This window comes from Rhinatrema bivittatum, unplaced genomic scaffold (genome assembly GCF_901001135.1).
Source record: "Rhinatrema bivittatum unplaced genomic scaffold, aRhiBiv1.1, whole genome shotgun sequence".
Classification (NCBI taxonomy): Eukaryota; Metazoa; Chordata; class Amphibia; order Gymnophiona; family Rhinatrematidae; genus Rhinatrema; species Rhinatrema bivittatum.
This window is the reverse complement of record NW_021821516.1, coordinates 29,020-49,410: the sequence shown is the minus strand read 5'-3', so window position 1 is coordinate 49,410 and position 20,391 is coordinate 29,020. Positions and strand designations below refer to the sequence as shown.

Below are 20,391 nucleotides of genomic sequence, written 5' to 3'. Positions count from 1 at the left end.
CTGCCGCCAGGATTCTCACCAACTCCAATAAAAGAGACCATATCACTCCCATACTTCAGTCACTTCACTGGCTACCCATCAAATTCAGGATCTCCTTCAAAGTTCTCATGATGATCCACAATGACATCCACAATATCGCCCTTCTCAAGCTCAGTAATCAATTCCATCCACACACTTCAGACAGACCAGTCAGGAGTGCTTACAAAGGCTCCCTGTATGCCCCCCCTGCCAAATCATCGCTAAGAAAACGTGCACTATCAACAGCAGGGCCTACTCTATGGAATACTCTTCCGCCAGATCTACGGCAAGAACCTAGTCACCAAACCTTCAAGAAATACCTAAAGACGTGGCTCTTCATGCAAGCTTTCCCCGAAGCTCAAGCTCACTTTGACGCCTCTCGAACGACATGGTCCAAGGCGCGAGGATAAAGTGATCACACCTCACTCTCGACACAGCCCCTGAGGCCTCATCGGGGTGCCTTTTTCCTCTGCTACTGCCACCCGCTCATTCCCACCTTTTGATCCTTGCTGCCAGACTTATCCCTCCCTCTACTTTCACTTCCCTTCACTCCCCCCATACTCTCCTGAATCCAATCATCAATTCTAATGTCTTATTCACTACTTTACTGCATGGACGTATTATAGTTTTCCCGTATTCAGGTTATAATGTTTTGTTACGATGTGTTACGATGTGTTACTAATGTTCCGATATGCTACGCTCAATGTGTTCTGATGTTCTAATGTTTTATGTTCCATGTAATCGCCCCCCACGACAGTTCTGTTACACTGTGAACCGGTATGATCTGTATACTTTACAGGAATGTCGGTATATAAGAATTCAAAATAAATAAAAATAAATAAATAATGTGTGTATGAGAGAGGGAGAGAGTATGTGTGTATGACAGAAATGAGATCATGGGTGTGAGTGAGGAGGTAGAGAGAATGTGTGTATGAGAAAGGAAGAGAGAGTATGTGTGTGTTTGACAGAGAGATGAGATCATGGGTATGAGTGAGGAGGGAGAGAGAATGTATATGTGAGAGAGGGAGAGAGGGTATGTTTGTGTGTGACAGATAGATGAGATCATGGGTATGAGTGAGGAGGGAGTGAGAATGTGTGTGAGAGAAAGAACAATATTTTAAAAAGGCTCAAGGGGTGATCCGGGTAACTATAGACCAGTGAGCCTGACTTCAGTGCTGGGAAAAATAGTGGAAACTATTCTCAAGAACAAAATTGTAAAGCATATAGAAAGACATGATTTAATAGAACATAGTCAACATGGATTTACCCAAGGGAAGTCTTGCCTAACAAATCTGCTTCATTTTTTTGAAGGGGTTAATAAACATGTGGATAAAGGTGAACCGGTAGATGTAGTATATTTGGATTTTCAGAAGGCGTTTGACAAAGTTCCTCATGAGAGGCTTCTATGAAAACTAAAAAGTCATGGGATAGGAGGCGATGTCCTTTCGTGGATTACAAACTGGTTAAAAGACAGGAAACAGAGAGTAGGATTAAATGGTCAATTTTCTCAGTGGAAAAGGGTAAACAGTGGAGTGCATCAGGGATCTGTACTTGGACCGGTGCTTTTCAACATATATATAAATGATCTGGAAATGAATACGACGAGTGAGGTTATCAAATTTGCGGATGATACAAAATTATTCAGAGTAGTTAAATCACAAGCAGACTGTGATACATTGCAGGAGGACCTTGCAAGACTTGAAGATTGGGCATCCAAATGGCAGATGAAATTTAATGTGGACAAGTGCAAGGTGTTGCATATAGGGAAAAATAACCCGTGCTGTAGTTACACGATGTTAGGTTCCATGTTAGGAGCTACCACCCAGGAAAAAGATCTAGGCATCATAGTGGATAATGCTTTAAAATCGTCGGTTCAGTGTGCTGCAGCAGTCAAAAAAGCAAACAGAATGTTAGGAATTATTAGGAAGGGAATGGTTAATAGAACGGAAAATGTCATAATGCCTCTGTATCGCTCCATGGTGAGACTGCACCTTGAATACTGTGTACAATTCTGGTCACCGCATCTCAAAAAAGATATAGTTGCGATGGAGAAGGTACAGAGAAGGGCAACCAAAATGATAAAGGGGATAGAACAGCTTCCCTATGAGGAAAGGCTGAAGAGATTAGGGCTGTTCAGCTTGGAGAAGAGACGGCTGAGGGGGGATATGATAGAGGTCTTTAGGATCATGAGAGATCTTGAACGAGTAGATGTGACTCGGTTATTTTCACTTTCGAATAATAGAAGGACTAGGGGGCATTCCATGAAGTTAGCAAGTAGCACATTTAAGACTAATCGGAGAAAATTCTTTTTCACTCAACGCACAATAAAGCTCTGGAATTTGTTGCCAGAGGATTTGGTTAGTGCAGTTAGTGTAGCTGGGTTCAAAAAAGGTTTGGAAGAGAAGTCCATTAATGGCTATTAATCAATTTTACTTAGGGAATAGCCACTGCTATTAATTGCATCAGTAGCATGGGATCTTCTTAGTGTTTGGGTAATTGCCAGGTTCTTGTGGCCTGGTTTTGGCCTCTGTTGGAAACAGGATGCTGGGCTTGATGGACCCTTGGTCTGACCCAGCATGGCAATTTCTTATGTTCTTATGTTCTTAAAGAACATGGACATTTGTGAGGGAGAAAGCAAAAATATCAGGAACTGGAGGGCCCTCAGTATGGTTCACGGGGAGTGGGATCACATATATGCAAATGAGAGGGAGGGGAAGGACACCTTCTGACCTCTCCCCCCAGTCCTCAAGTGACCAGTTCAGGTCGGTGGAAACGTTGGTCACCCTACAGGAGCCGCATGTAGCAGTTCCCTTCTTCCACCTGCCTTCCAGTATTGAGGAGCAGCGCTGCCATCCCACAGCCGAGAAAGGGAAGGCCAGAAGAAGGGGAGGCCTGAAAGCTATATGTGTGTATGAGAGAGAGACTGCACGTGTGTGTGTATGTGTGTGTGTGCGTGCAAGAGAATCTGCATGTTTATGAACGTACGACAGAGCCTGTGTATGTGTGAGAGACTGAGTATGACTGACAGACTGAGAGGGCCTGTATGTGTCTTTGAGAGCCTGAGACTGTGTGTGTGTGTGTGAGAGACACTAACAGAGCTCTGTGTATGTGTGAGAGACTGCGTATGATTGACAGACTGAGAGGGCCTGTATATGTCTGTGAGAGCCTGAGACTGTGTGTGTGTGTGTGAGAGACACTAACAGAGCTCTGTGTATGTGTGAGAGACTGCGTATGATTGACAGACTGAGAGGGCCTGTATATGTCTGTGAGAGCCTGAGACTGTGTGAGTGTGTGTGAGAGACACTAACAGAGCTCTGTGTATGTGTGAGAGACTGCGTATGATTGACAAACTGAGAGGGCCTGTATATGTCTGTGAGAGCCTGAGACTGTGTGTGTGTGTCAGAGAGACACTAACAGAGCTCTGTGTATGTGTGAGAGACTGCGTATGATTGACAGACTGAGAGGGCCTGTATGTGTCTGTGAGAGCCTGAGACACTGTGTGTGTGTGTGTGTGTGTGTGTGTGTGTGTGTATGTGTGTGTAAGAGAGAGTAACAGAGCCTGGTGTATGTGACAGCGTGTATGTAAGAGAGAGAGAGCCTGTGTGTGTGACAGCATGTGTGTTTGTTGGGGAGGTGGAGAGAAGTAAATATTGTGAGGTCCCCATCCCAATGCACAACAATCTGTGGGTGACTGGAAACCAAATGATTCCAGGTATGGAGAGTTGGAAATTATTAATCCTATTATTTTAAATTTGGGGGGTTATTTCATGTGTCTGCTGTTTGAAATACTTGATGTTTAGGAAATGTTAGAAAAAACTACTTAATGTTCGATGGATGTTACCTACTTGACATATTTATTCTTTTTTTAGTATTGTTTTAACATTATGAATGATGTTTTATATTTTTTTACTTTATCGCTTAATGTTGTATGAGGAATGATGTTTCTGTTTTTCCATTGCTGCAATGCATAATAGTCAGGCTTACTGTGTTTTCCAGAGCATGAGTGTGAGCAAGCCTGAGTGAGCTGTGAACACGTATGTGAGTGAGAGAGATCGAGCACGCCGATGAGCATTTGTGTGAGCAAGAGGACTATTTAAAACAGTGAGCGTGTGTATGAGAGAAAATATAAGGGAGTCTGTGTGAGAATGAGCATATATGTTAGAAAGTGTGTATATATAAGAGAGAGGAGAAAGTTTGTGCTCACCTCCTATCCCTGACTAATCCATGACAATCTGAGGGTGACTGGAGCCTAAAGGTCCCAGGTATGGAGAGCAGAGGATTTTTTATAGCCTTAGTTTTAATTATTGGGTGTCGTTTGATGCATCTGCTGGTTGGAAATACTTCACTGATTATTTTTTGTTTTAATTTTCCAGTGCTATATATTTTTAATCTTTCAATGTTCTATTCATCAGCTGCCTTGAGATATTTATTCTTTTTATGAGTATGGCTTTACTATTATCATATCTTGATGTTGTTTGATGTTTAATGAGGAATGGTGATGTTTCTGTTTTTCTCTCGTTGCACTGCATACGGAGTCTGTCTTGTTATGCTTTACAATTCAGTTTTTGCATGTTTCCAGGTCAGCTTTATTTTCTCTTTATTCTGTGTTTGGTGAGGGTCTGTCTATTCTGCATGTGTGACTGAGATGAGGTATTGTGCTAGTGTAGGGATCTATAACAGCTTGGCTTGTTCTGCTATTCTAATATCAGGTGTATTGGTGTTTTAGGGCCTGTTGTAATAGAGTAGGAAGGCAGTGCCGAGCCTGGGGAACTATAAAAGCAGCAGACTCTGTAGCACTCAGTCAATGGGAATGCACTGGAATGGCGGTGGGGGGTATGGAGAAGGGGAGGCGAGCTACAGTCACAAAAAGGGATGGGGTGAGCCAAGAGGAAGTGCCGATGCAATGCTGGGGAGGCGACTGCAGGCTGGGCTTTCCTCCTGAAAGGGTAAACTGGCTGTGGAAACAGTGAGTCTCCTGGAGTGAGGGTGAGAAAGGGAGAGGGTGAGTGCTGGCAGCAAGCAAAACCTTTTTAGATAATCATGTGGCAGTACTGAAGCAGAGGTGCTCACTGTGTGGGCAGATGAGCAGCAGCAGTACAATGACAGAATGTGTGTTTCAGAGAGAGAGAGTGAGGCTGTGGGTGTCTTTCTCCCTGACACAGAAATACACCCATGCACACACTTTCTCTATCACACACCCGTACACTGAGGGCAAGAGTCTGTGTCTGAGAGACTGTGTGTGTGTCTGATCCTGGCTGGCAGTGTGGCTGTCACATTACTTGGGAACTGATTCATGAGCTGATTGGTTGACAAAGGACTTTAATACCAGATCAGGAATGCAAGATATAATTAAGAGGGAGGGAACCAGACTTGTGGGCGGATGGCAACTGATTGCATGGATGGAAGAGGGCCCGCAGCTCCGTTTGCTCACCTCTGGTCTAGGGCGTATTCTATGACTTAGTTATTTAGGAAAAATGTGACATTTATGTTGGAGATTTTTTGGCTCAGTTCTTCCAGGCTCCAGGTCACATGATCTACCTATGAAGGGTCAGTTTGGCGAGTTTTTGGGAAATGTTTAAACACTGCTGCAGGGAAAATGCACAAGGGAGTCAGACAGATATCTTGTGGGTCGGTTTTGAATGAAATCCCCCGGGCTGATATTTTCCTGCAATCCTTCCTGTCCCAGATCTTTAGTGACATCGGGAATAGATTGGAGAAGCATCTCGGGTCTCTCGCTCTACCAAATAAGCAAGGGGAGCCACTGAGGGGACGTCTCCAGCAATTCTTGTTCAGTTCTTCCCACTGTTTGAGTGCGGATTCCCCAGGCCTTTCCTCTAAAGATTTCAACAGAGAGGCCACAAACAGTTTTGAAAATTAGGCACCTCCAAGCCAACTAGATCTCTAGTTTTTGAAGAATCAGTTTTACCACCCTCGGGGACTCTTTCTCTGAATACAAATGAATCTCTTACTTTGAACTTGTTTAAGCATCACATGTTGCGATCCCCCCTGTTGCTGCGCTACAGGAGGTATCTTACCTTCCCTCCGGAGGTCGCTCCGAAGCCAGGGCCTCGCCTGTGCACCATCCAGGACTTGCTCCAGGGCCTGGGAGGCCTGCCTGTGGCTTGCTTGGCTGCGTTTGAACTTCCTGGTTGGCCACGCCCTTCTCCCTAGGGGCCTGCCCGCAGCTCTCCACCCCAGTTATAGGGCCAGCAAGGGGCGGTCCTAGCAAACTCCTCCCAGGCAGTTGCCTACATCCTGCAGTATAAAAGGACTCTCATTTCACTTCCTACTTGCCTTTGGATTGGGTTCTACAGTTGCCTGTAACCTCTCCCAATCCTCCGTGGTCTGCCTTGCTTTGATGGCTCCTTGTCCTGTCTGTGTCCTAATGTCTGCGCCTGATGTTACCTGATGTCTGCTCCTGATGTTACCTGATGTCTGTTCCTGATCCAGTGCTTGATCCACTTCCTGATTTTCCCAGATAACCCTGCTTCAGGCTGCCGGTGTGCAGCAATCCCTGCTATAGACTTCCAGGAGTGCAGCTACTTGCTTCTACCTTGTTCCTGAATGCTAGCACCTCGTTCCTGTATCTTCAAGATGTCCTGGTGCCTCGCGGCAAGCCATGTCGTGGTCCGTGACCAGCCCCGTGGGCGGGCTGAGTAGGGTGCTTCGTGATGCAAGCCATGCACTTCGTTCCTGAGTCTGTGAGAAAGCCTTACCCTGTTCCTGAATGCTAGTACCTCGTTCCTGTATCTTCAAACATAAGAACATAAGAAAATGCCATACTGGGTCAGACCAAGGGTCCATCAAGCCCAGCATCCTGTTTCCAACAGTGGCCAATCCAGGCCATAAGAACCTGGCAAGTACCCAAAAACTAAGTCTATTCCATGTAACCATTGCTAATGGCAGTGGCTATTCTCTAAGGGGCGGATTTTCAGAGCCCTGCTCGCGTAAATCCGCCCAAAACCGGGCGGATTTACGCGAGCAGGGCCCTGCGCGTCGGGAAGCCTATTTTACATAGGCCTCCCGGCGCGCGCAGAGCCCCGGGACTCGCGTAAGTCCCGGGGTTCTCGGAGGGGGGCGTGTCGGGGGGGCGGGCCCGGTCGTCGCGGCGTTCTGGGGGCGTGTCGGCAGCGTTTTGGGGGCGGGTACGGGGCGTGGCTACGGCCCGGGGGCGTGGCCGCGCCCTCCGTACCCGCCCCCAGGTCGCGGCCCGGCGCGCAGCAGGCCCGCTGGCGCGCGGGGATTTACGTCTCCCTCCGGGAGGCGTAAATCCCCCGACAAAGGTAAGGGGGGGGGTGTAGACAGGGCCGGGTGGGTGGGTTAGGTAGGGGAAGAGAGGGTAAGGTGAGGGGAGGGCAAAGGAAAGTTCCCTCCGAGGCCGCTCCGATTTCGGAGCGGCCTTGGAGGGAACGGGGGGAGGCAGCGCGGCTCGGCGCGCGCAGGCTATACAAAATCGATAGCCTTGCGCGCGCCGATCCAGGATTTTAGTGGATACGCGCGGCTCCGCGCGTATCCACTAAAATCCAGCGTACTTTTGCTTGAGTCTGATGCGCAAGCAAAAGTAGGCTGATCGCGCTTCTTTTAAAATCTACCCCACAGTGAACTTAATAGCAGGTAATGGACTTCTCCTCCAAGAACTTATCCAATCCTTTTTTAAACACAGCTATACTAACTGCACTAACCACATCCTCTGACAACAAATTCCAGAGTTTAATTGTGCGTTGAGTAAAAAAGAACTTTCTCCGATTAGTTTTAAATGTGCCCCATGCTAACTTCATGGAGTGCCCCCTAGTCTTTCTATTATCCGAAAGAGTAAATAACCGATTCACATCTACCCGTTCTAGACTTCTCATGATTTTAAACACCTCTATCATATCCCCCCTCAGTCGTCTCTTCTCCAAGCTGAAAAGTCCTAACCTCTTTAGTCTTTCCTCATAGGGGAGCTGTTCCATTCCCCTTATCATTTTGGTAGCCCTTCTCTGTACCTTCTCCATCGCAATTATATCTTTTTTGAGATGAGGCGACCAGAATTGTACACAGTATTCAAGGTGCGGTCTCACCATGGAGCGATACAGAGGCATTATGACATTTTCTGTTTTATTCACCATTCCCTTTCTAATAATTCCCAACATTCTGTTTGCTTTTTTGACTGCCCGTGTGCAGCAAACCCTGCTTCAGGCTGCCCGTGTGCAGCAATCCCTGCTATAGACTGCCAGGAGTGCAGCTACTTGCTTCTACCTTTTACCACCCTTGCCTTGCGGCAAGCCATGTCGTGGTCCGTGACCAGCCCTGTGGGCGGGCTGAGTAGGGCGCTTCGTGATGCAAGCCATGCACCTCGTTCCTAATCTGTGAGAAAGCCTTACCCTATTACTGAAGGCAACTTCTGTAGTGATCCGTGACCAGCCCCACGGGCAGGCTGTGTAGGGCGCTCCATGTTGCCAGTCTCGTCCTTGCCTCTGATGTCTCTGCACCAGCCCTAGCCTCTGATGTCTCTGCACCAGTCCTTGCCTCTGATGTCTCTGCACCAGCCCTTGTCTACGATGTCTGCACTAGCCTTCGTCTAAGATGTCTTCCGTGTACTAAGGACTCTGTCTGCCCTCGTCCTCTGTCCGGCCTGCCGCCCTTTGCCGTTACCCAGCGGCAGGTCCGAAAGGGCTTGGAGTGCTGGTTGTCATGGGCGTGCAGGTCCGGCTGAGGGTCAGACTCCGCTCCTTAACACCTGCTTCAGTACACGCCTGGCTCACCATGCCAGCACCGGCTCACCTCCCACGGTGTGGCTGGGGCTCCTCCCTAGCTCTCGCCATGGCCCAAGGGCTCACACCACCTGCTTTAGAGACGGCCGTGCTCCTCGCGCCTATGATATGTACACGAGGGCGCCCAGACCCTCGGCCCGTCAGCGGCGTGGCGGACGCGCCCGTAACATCACATCAGGTATTATCACCAGAACAGTACAATGCTAATTACCCTTAAGGTCACAGCGAGCGATCCAGGCTTCCAGAGCCCCTACACCCCTTCCACCAGAAGAGGACCTGAAGCATCATCTACATATCTTATCCAGCAGCCCCAGAGCAAGGCCTCCAGAAGTCACAGGGTATGATCCAGGCTTCCAGAGGCCTGCACCTCTTCCAGCAGAAGAAGACCGGAAGGCTCATCTACATATCCTATCCAGCAGCCCCAGTGCAAGGACTCCAGAGGTCACAGCGAGCGATCCAGGCTTCCAGAGGCCTGCACCCCTTCCACCAGAAGAGGAAAGGAAGCCTCATCTACATATCCTATCCAGCAGCCCCAGGTGAGGACTCCAGAGGTCACAGGGTGCGATCCAGGCTTCCAGAGGCCTGCACCCCTTCCACCAGAAGAGGACCAGAAGCCTCATCTACATATCTTATCCAGCAGCCCCAGTGCAAAGACTCCAGAGGTCACAGCGAGCGATCCAGGCTTCCAGAGGCCTGCACCCCTTCCAGCAGAAGAGGACCGGAAGGCTCATCTACATATCCTATCCAGCAGCCCCAGTGCAAGGACTCCAGAGGTCACAGTGAATGATCGAAGCTTACAGAGCCCCTGCACCCCTTCCACCAGAAGAGGACCGGAAGCCTCATCTACATATCCTATCCAGCAGCCACAGGGCAAGGCCTCCAGAGATCACAGTGAGTGATCCAGGCTTCCAGAGGCCTGCACCCTTTCCACCAGAAGAGGACCGGTAGGCTCATCTACATATCCTATCCAGCAGTCACAAGGTAAGGTTTCCAGACATCACAGAGAGTAACCCAGGATTCCAGAGGCCTGCACCCTTTCCACCAGAAGAGGACCGGAAGCTTCATCTACATATCCTATCCAGCAACCCTAGGGCAATGACTCCAGAGGTCACAGGGTGTGATCCAGGCTTCCAGGGTTGCACTCCTTCCACCAGAAGAGGACTGGAAGGCTCCTCTACATATCCTATCCAGCAGCCACAGGGCAAGGACTCCAGAGGTCACACGGTACAATCCAGGCTTCCAGGGTCGCACCCCTTCCACCAGAAGAGGACTGGAAGGCTCCTCTACATATCCTATCCAGCAGCCCCAGGGCAAGGACTACAGAGGTCACAGCTAATGATTTCCAAATTATCCCAAACAACTGAAAAGCAGGTTGTTAAAACAAACAGAAAACACACTTTGAAATGTCTGTATGTCAATGCCAGAAGTCTAAGAAGTAAGATGGGAGAGTTAGAGGGTATAGCAGCAAACGATGAGATTGACATAATTGGCATCACCAAGACCTGGTGGAAGGAGGATAACCAATGGGTCAGTGCTATATCAGGGTACAAATTATATTGCAATGATAGGAAGGATCAACTTGGTGAGGGTGTGGCACTTTATGTCCGGGAGGGTATAGAGTCCAACAGGATAAAGATCCTGCAAGAGACTAAATGCTCAGTAGAATTTATATGGGTAGAAATCCCGTGTCTGTAAGAGTATAGTGATAGGAGTATACTACCATCCACCTGGACAAAATGATAAGCTGGACAATGAAATGCTAAGAGAAATAAGGGAAGCTAACCAATTTGGCAGCACAGTAATAATGGGAGATTTCAATTACCCCAATATTGACTGAGTAAGTGTAATATCAGGACTTGCTAGAAACATAAAGTTCTTGGATGGAATAAATGACTGCTTCATGGAGCAATTGGTTCAGGAACCAACAAGAGAGGGAGCTATTTTAGATCTAATTCTTAATGGAATGCAGGATTTGGGGAGAGAGGTAACGGTGGTGGGGCCACTTGGCAACAGTGATCATAACATGATCAAATTTAAACTAATAACTGGAATGGGGAAAATAAGTAAATCTACAGCTCTAACACTAAACTTTCAAAAGGGAAACTTTGATAAAATGAGGAAAATAGGAAAAAACTGAAAGGTGCAGCTGCAAAAGATAAAAGTGTAAAACAGGCTTGGACATTGTTACAAAATACATTTTAGAAGTACAGTCCAAATGTATTACACGCATTAAGAAATGTCGAAGAAAGGCCAAACAATTACTGTCTTGATTTAAAGGCACAGTGAAAGAGGCTATTTTAGCCAAAAAAAAGTCCTTCAAAAATTATTAAAAGTATCAATGTGAAGAAAACTGGAAAAAGGATATGTATTGTCAAGTTAAGTGTAAAACATTGATAAGGCAGGCTAAGAGAGAATTTGAAATCAAGTTGGCAATAGAGGCAAAAACATAATAAAAACTTTTTAAAATATATCCGAAGCAGAAAAATTAAGAGGGAGTCGGTTGGACTTTTAGATGACCGAGGGGATAAAGGGGCTCTTAGGGAAGATAAGGCCATTGTAGAAGGAGTAAATTAATTCTTTACTTCTGTGTTTACTAATGACGATGTTGCGGAGATACTGGTTCCTGAAATGGTTTTCAAGGGTGATGATTCAAATGAACAAAATCTCTGTGAACCTAGAAGATGTGGTAGGCCAGATTGATAAACTAAAGAGTAGCAAATCACCTGGACCAGATGGTATGCATCCCAGGGATCTGAAGGAACTAAAAAATGAAATTTCAGATCTATTAGTTAAAATTTGTAACTTATCATTAAAATCATCCATTGTACTTAAAGACTGGAGGGTGGCCAATGTAATCCCAATATTTAATAACAATTCCAGGGGCGATCCAGGAAACTATTGACAGGTGAGCCTGACTTCAGAGCCAGGAAAAATAGTGGAAAATATTCTAAACATCAAAATCACAGAGCATATAGAAAGACATGGTTTAATGGGACACAGCATGGATTTACCCATGGGAAGTCTTGCCTCACAAATCTGCTATATATTTTTTAAAGGGGTTAATAAACATGTGGATAACGGTGAAACAGTAGATGTGATTTATTTGGATATTCAAATGGTGTTATAGAAAGTCCCTCATGAGGGGCTTCTAAGAAAATGAAAAAGTCATGGGATAGGAGGCGATATATTTGTGTGGATTGTGAACTGGTTAAAGCAGAGGAAACAGAGGGTGGAGAGAATGAGACGGGATTTAAGGAAACTGGAAGAGTGGTCAAAGATATGGCAGCTGAGATTCAATGCCAAGAAGTGCAGAGTCATGCATATGGGGAGTGGAAATCCGAATGAACTGTATTCGATGGGGGGAGAAAGGCTGATATGCACGGAGCAGGAGAGAGACCTTGGGGTGATAGTGTCTAATGATATGAAGTCTGCGAAACAATGCGACAAGGCGATAGCAAAAGCCAGAAGAATGCTGGGCTGCATAGAGAGAGGAATATCGAGTAAGAAAAGGGAAGTGATTATCCCCTTGTACAGGTCCTTGGTGAGGCCTCACCTGGAGTACTGTGTTCAGTTCTGGAGACCGTATCTACAAAGAGACAAGGACAAGATGGAAGCGGTACAGAGAAGGGCGACCAGGAAGGTGGAGGGTCTTCATCGGATGTCATACGAGGAGAGATTGAAGAACCTAAATATGTACACCCTGGAGGAAAGGAGGAGCAGGGGTGATATGAATTAGACTTTCAGATACTTGAAAAACTTTAACGATCCAAAGACAGCAACAAACCTTTTCCGTCAGAAAAAAATCAGCAGAACCAGAGGTCACGAGCTGAGGCTCCAAGGAGGAAGACTAAGAACCAATGTCAAGAAATATTTCTTCACGGAGAGAGTGGTGGATGCCTGGAATGCCTGGTGAAGTCCAAAACTGTGAAGCACTTCAAAGGGGCATGGGATAAACACTGTGGATCCATCAGGTCTAGAGCAGCGATTCTCAACCGGTGTGTCGCGACATACTAGTGTGTCGCCAAGCACCGACTAGTGTGTCGCATGCTCCCGGTCTCTCCCGCTGCTCTTCCTTCCCTGCTGCCGGGCTATCAGAACGTTCAAGCCCAGTGGGAACGGCAGCGGTGCAGGAAGAAGCTGTGGTACCTTTGGCTGGCCTTTTCTTCTTCCCGCGCCCCCCCCCCCTGTGGCCCGGAACAGGAAGTGATACGTGGTGCGCGAGAAGGCGAAAGACCGTGCTGCGTGATAAAGTAGCATCGGCGGCTGCAGCATCGGCCCCCGAGCAATTGAAGCAGCTGGTAATCGAGAGACAGCAGCATGAGCCTCCCGCGGTCGATGGGATTCTTCTTTCTTGGCCTGTGGGGGCTGGAGGAGGAGGCTGCTGCAGCTACCATTGGGGGGGGGGGTGAGAGAGGAAGTGAGTGACAGAAAGAGAGAGAAGCAGCCAGCCAGCCTGTGTGTAAGTGAGAGAATGTATTTGATTGAGAGCATGTGTGTGATTGAGAGAAACTGGTCAGAGAGCTGATGTGTGTGTATATGTGAGAGACAATGAAAGTGACTGCTCAAGGAGATGACTGATGTGTATGTGAGAGTGTGAGACAGTCAGGGATGTGACTGATGTATGTGTGTGTGTGTGAGAGAAAAAGCATGGAAGTTAGAAATCTGGGTATGTGAGAGAGAACATGGGAGTGGGAAGCCTGTGTGTGTGCATGCATGAGGGAGAGACTGGTTGGTAAGGTGACGGTGTGTGTGAGAGAAAGACTGGTGTGTGTGAATGTGAGAGAAAGAATGTGATTCAGGGAATGAGAAGCCTGTGCAGTGGAGAGTGAGCATGGAAATGAGAGAGAGACTGGTGTGTGTGTGTAACAGAGAGAAAGTGATTATGGGAATGAGAAGCCTGTGCATGTGAAGAGAGTGAGCATGGGAGTGAGAAACCTGGGTGTGTGTGAGACACAGCATGGGAGGGAGAAGCCTGAATATGTAAGACAGAACATGGAAATGGGAAGCCTGTGTGTGTGTGTGTGTGTGTATGCATGAGAGAGATCAGGTGACTGGTGTGTGTTTGTGTGTGTCTGTGAGAGAAAGAAAGTGATTATGGGAATGAGAAGCCTGTGCATGTGGAGAGAGAGCATGGAAGCGAGAAACCTGGGTGTGTGTGAGACACAGCATGGGAGTGAGAAGCCTGTATATCTGAAAGAGAACATGGGCGTGGGAAGCCTGTATGTGTGTGTATGCATGAGAGATATCAGGTGACTGGTGTGTGTTTGTGTGTGTCTGTGAGAGAAAGAATGTGATTATGGGAATGAGAAGCCTGTGCATGTGGAGAGAACAAGCATGGGAGTGAGAGACTGGTGAGTGTGTGTGAAAAAGAGAAAGTGATTATGAGAGTGAGAAGCCCATATATGTAAGTAGAACACGGGAGTGGGAAGCCTATATGTGTGTATGGCATGAGAGAAACTGTTCAGGAAGGTGACTGGTGTGTGTGCCAAAGACTGGGAGATGATTGGTGTGTGAGAGACAGAAACTGGTCATGGGGGCATGACTGGTATGGTGTGTGTGTGAGAGACATGGGACTAAGGAAGAGGACCATGAGTATAGAGCTTAGCCTCTACTGCTGCTTCTGCTGTGTGCTATGGCCTGCATGGAAGAGGAGTAGGAGAGCTGCTGGAGTGGGTAAGTAAAGGTGGCTTTTAAAGTTTATTTTTCTTGATTGACTGCCATTTTAATTATTTAATATTATGTGATGTGTCTGCTTTTTTTGAAATATTTTATTTGTGTTTGGAGAATTTTTAATAGTTTTTATGAGTTTTTAATTGTTGGATGTTATTCTGTTCATAGCTGTTTTGAAACATTTATTCTGCCCATTAGTATAGTTTTACAATTATTTCTGTGTGGGGATCTACAGCTGCTTGCTAGTTCTGTTTTCCTAATAAGAGGTGTATTGGTTTTTAGGGCCTGATTTAATATTTGTAGTGTTGCCTTTTCATTGATAGGGTTGCTCCTGTTTGAGTGTATTCCATAATACAGGTGTAACTGTGTGTGGATTAGTTTATGTGCATTACTACAGATCCTGGGAGTATGTTAGGTCGGTTCTGTGTCTGTTACCGAGATGAGATATTTTACTAGCATGTAAGAGTTTTATCAGTCTTATTTGTTGTGTTTTCTCAAGAGTTCATGCATTGGTGGTAAACTGCTGTCTTTTCATAAGTAGGGCTATTGAGCCTGGAAGTAGAAGGAGTTTGAGTTGCTGTTACTGAGATGACACCAGAACCAGAATATTTTTTTGTAGGGTGAGTTGTATGGGGAATGTCATAATTCTGCTTTACATATATTATTGTGGGTCAGGGGGGTTTCCGTGGATGCAAACTGTACTTTTACATCTTGCCCCGTGACGATCATGGGTCAGTGTGTCACGCATGTGAGAACCATCTGTCAGGTGTGTCCCGACAGAAAAAAGGTTGAGAACCACTGGTCTAGAGGACGCGTATAAAGAGGAGGCAGCAAAACACTGCACGGAGCGGCAGTAGCCACAGAGGCATTCACGGAGCGGGATGCCAGTGTCCAGTGGTCGGTGTTCCACCTTCACGGAGCGGAAGGATGGAGGGCTGCCATCTCCCAATTAAAAAGAGAAAAAAAAAAAACCAGGGATGGGTTCATGGGCTAGAGGTATTACCAATTATTAGGCTTTTCAATATTTGATGATAGTTAATGTAACTTTCAAGGCATACTTCACTTTCAATGCATATCCAGCATAGCTCTCTGCTTCAATGGCAGGGGAGAAGAAAAACTAATAGTTCACGCATATCCAACATAGCTCCCTGCTTCAACGGCAGGGGAGAAGAAAAACTGATACTTCACGCATATCCAGCATAGCTCTCTGCTTCAACGGCAGAGGAGCAGAAAAACTGATACTTCACGCATATCCAGCATAGCTCTCTGCTTCAACGGCAGGGGAGCAGAAAAACTGATACTTCACGCATATCCAGCATAGCTCTCTGTTTCAACGGCAGGGGAGAAGAAAAACTGATACTTCACACATATCCAGCATAGCTCTCTGCTTCAACGGCAGGGGAGAAGAAAAACTAATAGTTCATGCATATCCAGCATAGCTCCCTGCTTCAACGGCAGGGGAGAAGAAAAACTAATACTTCATGCATATCCAGCATAGCTCCCTGCTTCAACGGCAGGGGAGAAGAAAAACTGATACTTCACACATATCCAGCATAGCTCTCTGCTTCAACGGCAGGGGAGAAGAAAAACTGATACTTCACGCATATCCAGCATAGCTCTCTGCTTCAACGGCAGGGGAGCAAAAAAACTGATACTTCACGCATATCCAGCATAGCTCTCTGCTTCAACGGCAGGGGAGAAGAAAAACTGATACTTCACGCATATCCAGCATAGCTCTCTGCTTCAACGGCAGGAGAGAAGAAAAACTGATACTTCACGCATATCCAGCATAGCTCTCTGCTTCAACGGCAGGGGAGAAGAAAAACTAATACTTCACGCATATTCAGCATAGCTCTCTGCTTCAACGGCAGGAGAGAAGAAAAACTGATACTTCACGCATATCCAGCATAGCTCTCTGCTTCAACGGCAGGGGAGAAGAAAAACTGATACTTCACGCATATCCAGTATAGCTCTCTGCTTCAACAACAGGGGAGAAGAAAAACTAATAGGGATGTGAATCGTTTTTGAACGATTAAAATTATCGTCAGATAATTTTAAAATCGACCAAAATCGTTAGAGTGCACGATACAATACAAATGCCCACCATTTATCGTCAGGGGCATTTGTATTGTATCGTTAAATAGGGGGCGGGAAAACCGGCACACCAAAAAAACCCTAACACCCACCCCGAACCTTTAAAACAACCCCCACCCTCCCGAACCCCCCCAAAATGTTTTAAATGACCTGGGGTCCAGTGGGAGGATCCCGGCACGATGTCCCGCTCTCTGGCCATGGCTGCTGTAAAGAGAAATGGCGCCAGTGGCCCTTTGCCCTTATCATGTGACAGGGCAAAGGTAGCGCCGGCGCCATTTTGATTCCAAGCTCCCGACGTCACGCGTCCAGGAGATCGCTCCCAGACCCCCGCTGGACCCCAGGGACTTTTGGCCAGCTTTAGGGGGCCTCCTGACCCCCACAAGACTTGCCAAAAGTCCAGCGGGGGTCCGGGAGCGACCTCCTGCACTCAGGCCATATTGCCGTATAGCAAAATGGCGCCAGCCATACGGCCGGCGCCATTTTGCAATACGGCCCGAGTGCCAGGAGGTCGCTCCCGGACCCCCGCTGGACTTTTGGCAAGTCTTGTGGGGGTCAGGAGGCCCCCCCAAGCTGGCCAAAAGTCCCTGGGGGTCCAGCAGGGGTCCGGGAGCGATCTCCTGGCGCGTGACGTTGGGAGCTAGGAATCAAAATGGCGCCGGCGCTACCTTTCCCCTGTCACATGATAAGGGCAAAGGGCCACTGGCGCCATTTCTCTTCACAGCAGCCATGGCCAGAGAGCGGGACATCGTGCCGGGATCCTCCCACTGGACCCCAGGTCATTTAAAACATTTTGGGGGGGGTTCGGGAGGGTGGAGGTTTGTTTTAAAGGTTCGGGGTGGGTTTTAGGGTTTTTCTGGTGTGCCGGTTTTCCCGCCCTCCCCCGATTTACGATTTTTAACTATATCAAAACAAAACAAAACACGACGATCCGATTCCCCCCCCCAGCCAAAATCGATCGTTAAGACGATCGATCACCCGATTCACACCTCTAAAAACTAATTCTTCACGCTTATCCAGCACAGCTCTCTGCTTCAACGGCAGGAGAGAAGAAAAACTGATACTTCACACATATCCAGCATAGCTCTCTGCTTCAACGGCAGGGGAGAAGAAAAACTGATACTTCACGCATATCCAGCATAGCTCTCTGCTTCAACGGCAGGGAAGAATAAAAACTGATACTTCACGCATATCCAGCATAGCTCCCTGCTTCAACGGCAGGGGAGAAGAAAAACTGATACTTCACGCATATCCAACATAGCTCTCTGCTTCAACGGCAGGGGAGAAGAAAAACTGATACTTCACGCATATCCAGCACAGCTCTCTGCTTCAACGGCAGGAGAGAAGAAAAACTGATACTTCACGCATATCTCTGCTTCAACGGCAGAGAGCTATGCTGCCGCTTACCCAACTAATCAAACTTAACATATCACTTGGATGCAGCTCCATCACTGCTCTCTACATTAATAGTGGGGGTGAAAGGGAAATAGAACCTAAGGTTACTAAGAGCCAAGAGAAACAGATAAGTATGAGAAAAAAGAAGTGTGAAGCTTGCTGGGCAGACTGGATGGGCCGATTGGTCTTCTTCTGCCGTCATTTCTATGTTTCTATGTTTTCTATGTTTCTATGGATTAAATGATCAATTTTCCCAGAGCATAAACAGTGAAGTACCTCAGGGATCTGTACTTAGATCTGAGCTTTTCAATATCTTTTAATATTTTTTCAATATCTTTATAAATGATCTGGAAAGGAATATGAAGAGTGAGGTTATCAAATTTGCTGATGGCACCAAATTATTCAAAGTTGTTAAATCACATGTGAAACTGGAAGATTGGGCATTCAAATGGCAGATGAAATTTAATGTGGACAAGTGCAAGGTGATGCATATAGGGAAAAATAACCCCTGCTATAATTACACAATGTTGGGTTCCATATTAGGTGCTACAACCCAAGAAAGAGATCTAGGTGTCATAGTGGATAACACATTGAAATCGTCGGTTCAGTGTGCTACGGCAGTCAAAAAAGCAAACAGAATGTTGGGAATTATTAGAAAGGGAATGGTGAATAAAACGGAAAATGTCATAATGCCTCTGTATCACTCCATGGTGAGACCACACCTTGAATACTGGGTACAATTCTGGTCGCCACATCTCAAAAAAGATATAATTGCGATGGAGAAGGTACAGAGAAGGGCTACCAAAATGATAAGGGGAATGGAACAACTCCCCTATGAGGAAAGACTAAAGAGGTTAGGACTGTTCAGCTTGGAGAAGAGACGACTGAGGGGGGATATGATAGAGGTGTTTAAAATCATGAGAGGTCTAGAACAGGTAAATGTAAATTGGTTATTTATTCTTTCGGACGGTAAAAGAACTAGGGGTCACTCCATGAAGACAGGAAGTCTTTTAAAAGAATCCTCAAGACTCATTTCTACAAATTGGCCTTTGAAAAATGTTAGCCATTTTATTCCTTGCTTGTTTGATCTCTGGCTTGAATTTTTTGTATTATTATCAGCCAAATACGTTTTTATTTTACATTTTCAGCTGATGTAGGTTTTATTATATCCTGCCCTCATCTATAAAAGGGTGGATAACAAATATTATAAATAGATAAATAATGTTTGCCTGCTTGCCGGGTATTTCTGACTTGGATTGGCCACTGTTGGAAACAGGACCATGGGCTTGATGGACCCTTGGTCTGACCCAGTATGGCAAATCTAATGTTCTAATGAAGATCCCTTTCACTTTGGACCGCTCGGTGATTTACTCTGCATTGTGCTTGGTAGGGGAGGGGAGGAAAAGCGTCATCACATCTCTCATATCAGGCACCAGATTGCCTTGAGGTCCCCTGGGAAAACTGATTTAACCTTACTGTCACCTTCAGTCTCTGGCAGTGCTGAGCTACCCCTGGGTGTGACAGAGAGACCCAGCCCTGACACGAGCTCCATCTAATGAGGTAGAAGCTCAGCACAGCCTCATTCAGTCTTTGCTCTCTCCTTACATCTTCCAGGGGAGCTCTCATAAGAAAACGCCTCAGTCCCAGCCTCTCTCCTTACATCTTCCAGGGGAGCTCTGATAAGAAAACCCCTCAGTCCCATCCTCTCTCCTTACATCTTCCAGGGGAGATCTCATAAGAAAACCCCTCAGCCCCAGCCTCTCTCCTTACATCTTCCAAGAGAGCTCTCATAAGAAAACCCCTCAGTCTCAGCCTCTCTCCTTACATCTTCCAGGTGAGTTCTCATAAGAAAACCCCTCAGTCCCAGCCTCTCTCCTGACATCTTCCAGGGGAGCTCTCATAAGGAAACCCCTCAGTCCCAGCCTCTCTCCTTACATCTTCCAAGGGAGATCTCATAAGAAAACCCCTCAGTCCCATCCTCTCTCCTTACATCTTCCAGGGGAGATCTCATAAGAAAACCCCTCAGCCCTAGCCTCTCTCCTTACATCTTCCAAGAGAGCTCTCATAAGAAAACCCCTCAGTCTCAGCCCCTCTCCTTACATCTTCCAGAGGAGCTCTCATAAGAAAACCCCTCAGTCCCAGCCTCTCTCCTTACATCTTCCAGTGGAGCTCTCATAAGAAAACCCCTCAGTCCCAGCCTCTCTCCTTACATCTTCCGAGGAGCTCTCATAAGAAAACCCCTCAGTCCCGGCCTCTCTCCTTCCATCTTTCAGGGGAGCTCTCATAAGAAAACCCCTCAGTCCCAGCCTCTCTCCTTACATCTTCCAGGGGAGCTCTCATAAGAAAACCTCTCAGTCCCAGCCTCTCTCCTTACATCTTCCAGAGGAGCTCTCATAAGAAAACCCCTCAGTCCCAGCCTCTCTCCTTATACCTTCCAGGGGAGCTCTCATAAGGAAATCCCTCA

At 46.8% G+C, this 20,391-nt stretch overlaps 1 protein-coding gene across 1 annotated transcript in view; it reads left to right on the top strand.

Moving 5' to 3' along the window:
• LOC115082713 (E3 ubiquitin-protein ligase TRIM11-like) overlaps positions 1-20,391 on the top strand; it is a 43,347-nt gene that overhangs the window by 5,618 nt on the left and 17,338 nt on the right. The window lies entirely within an intron of this gene.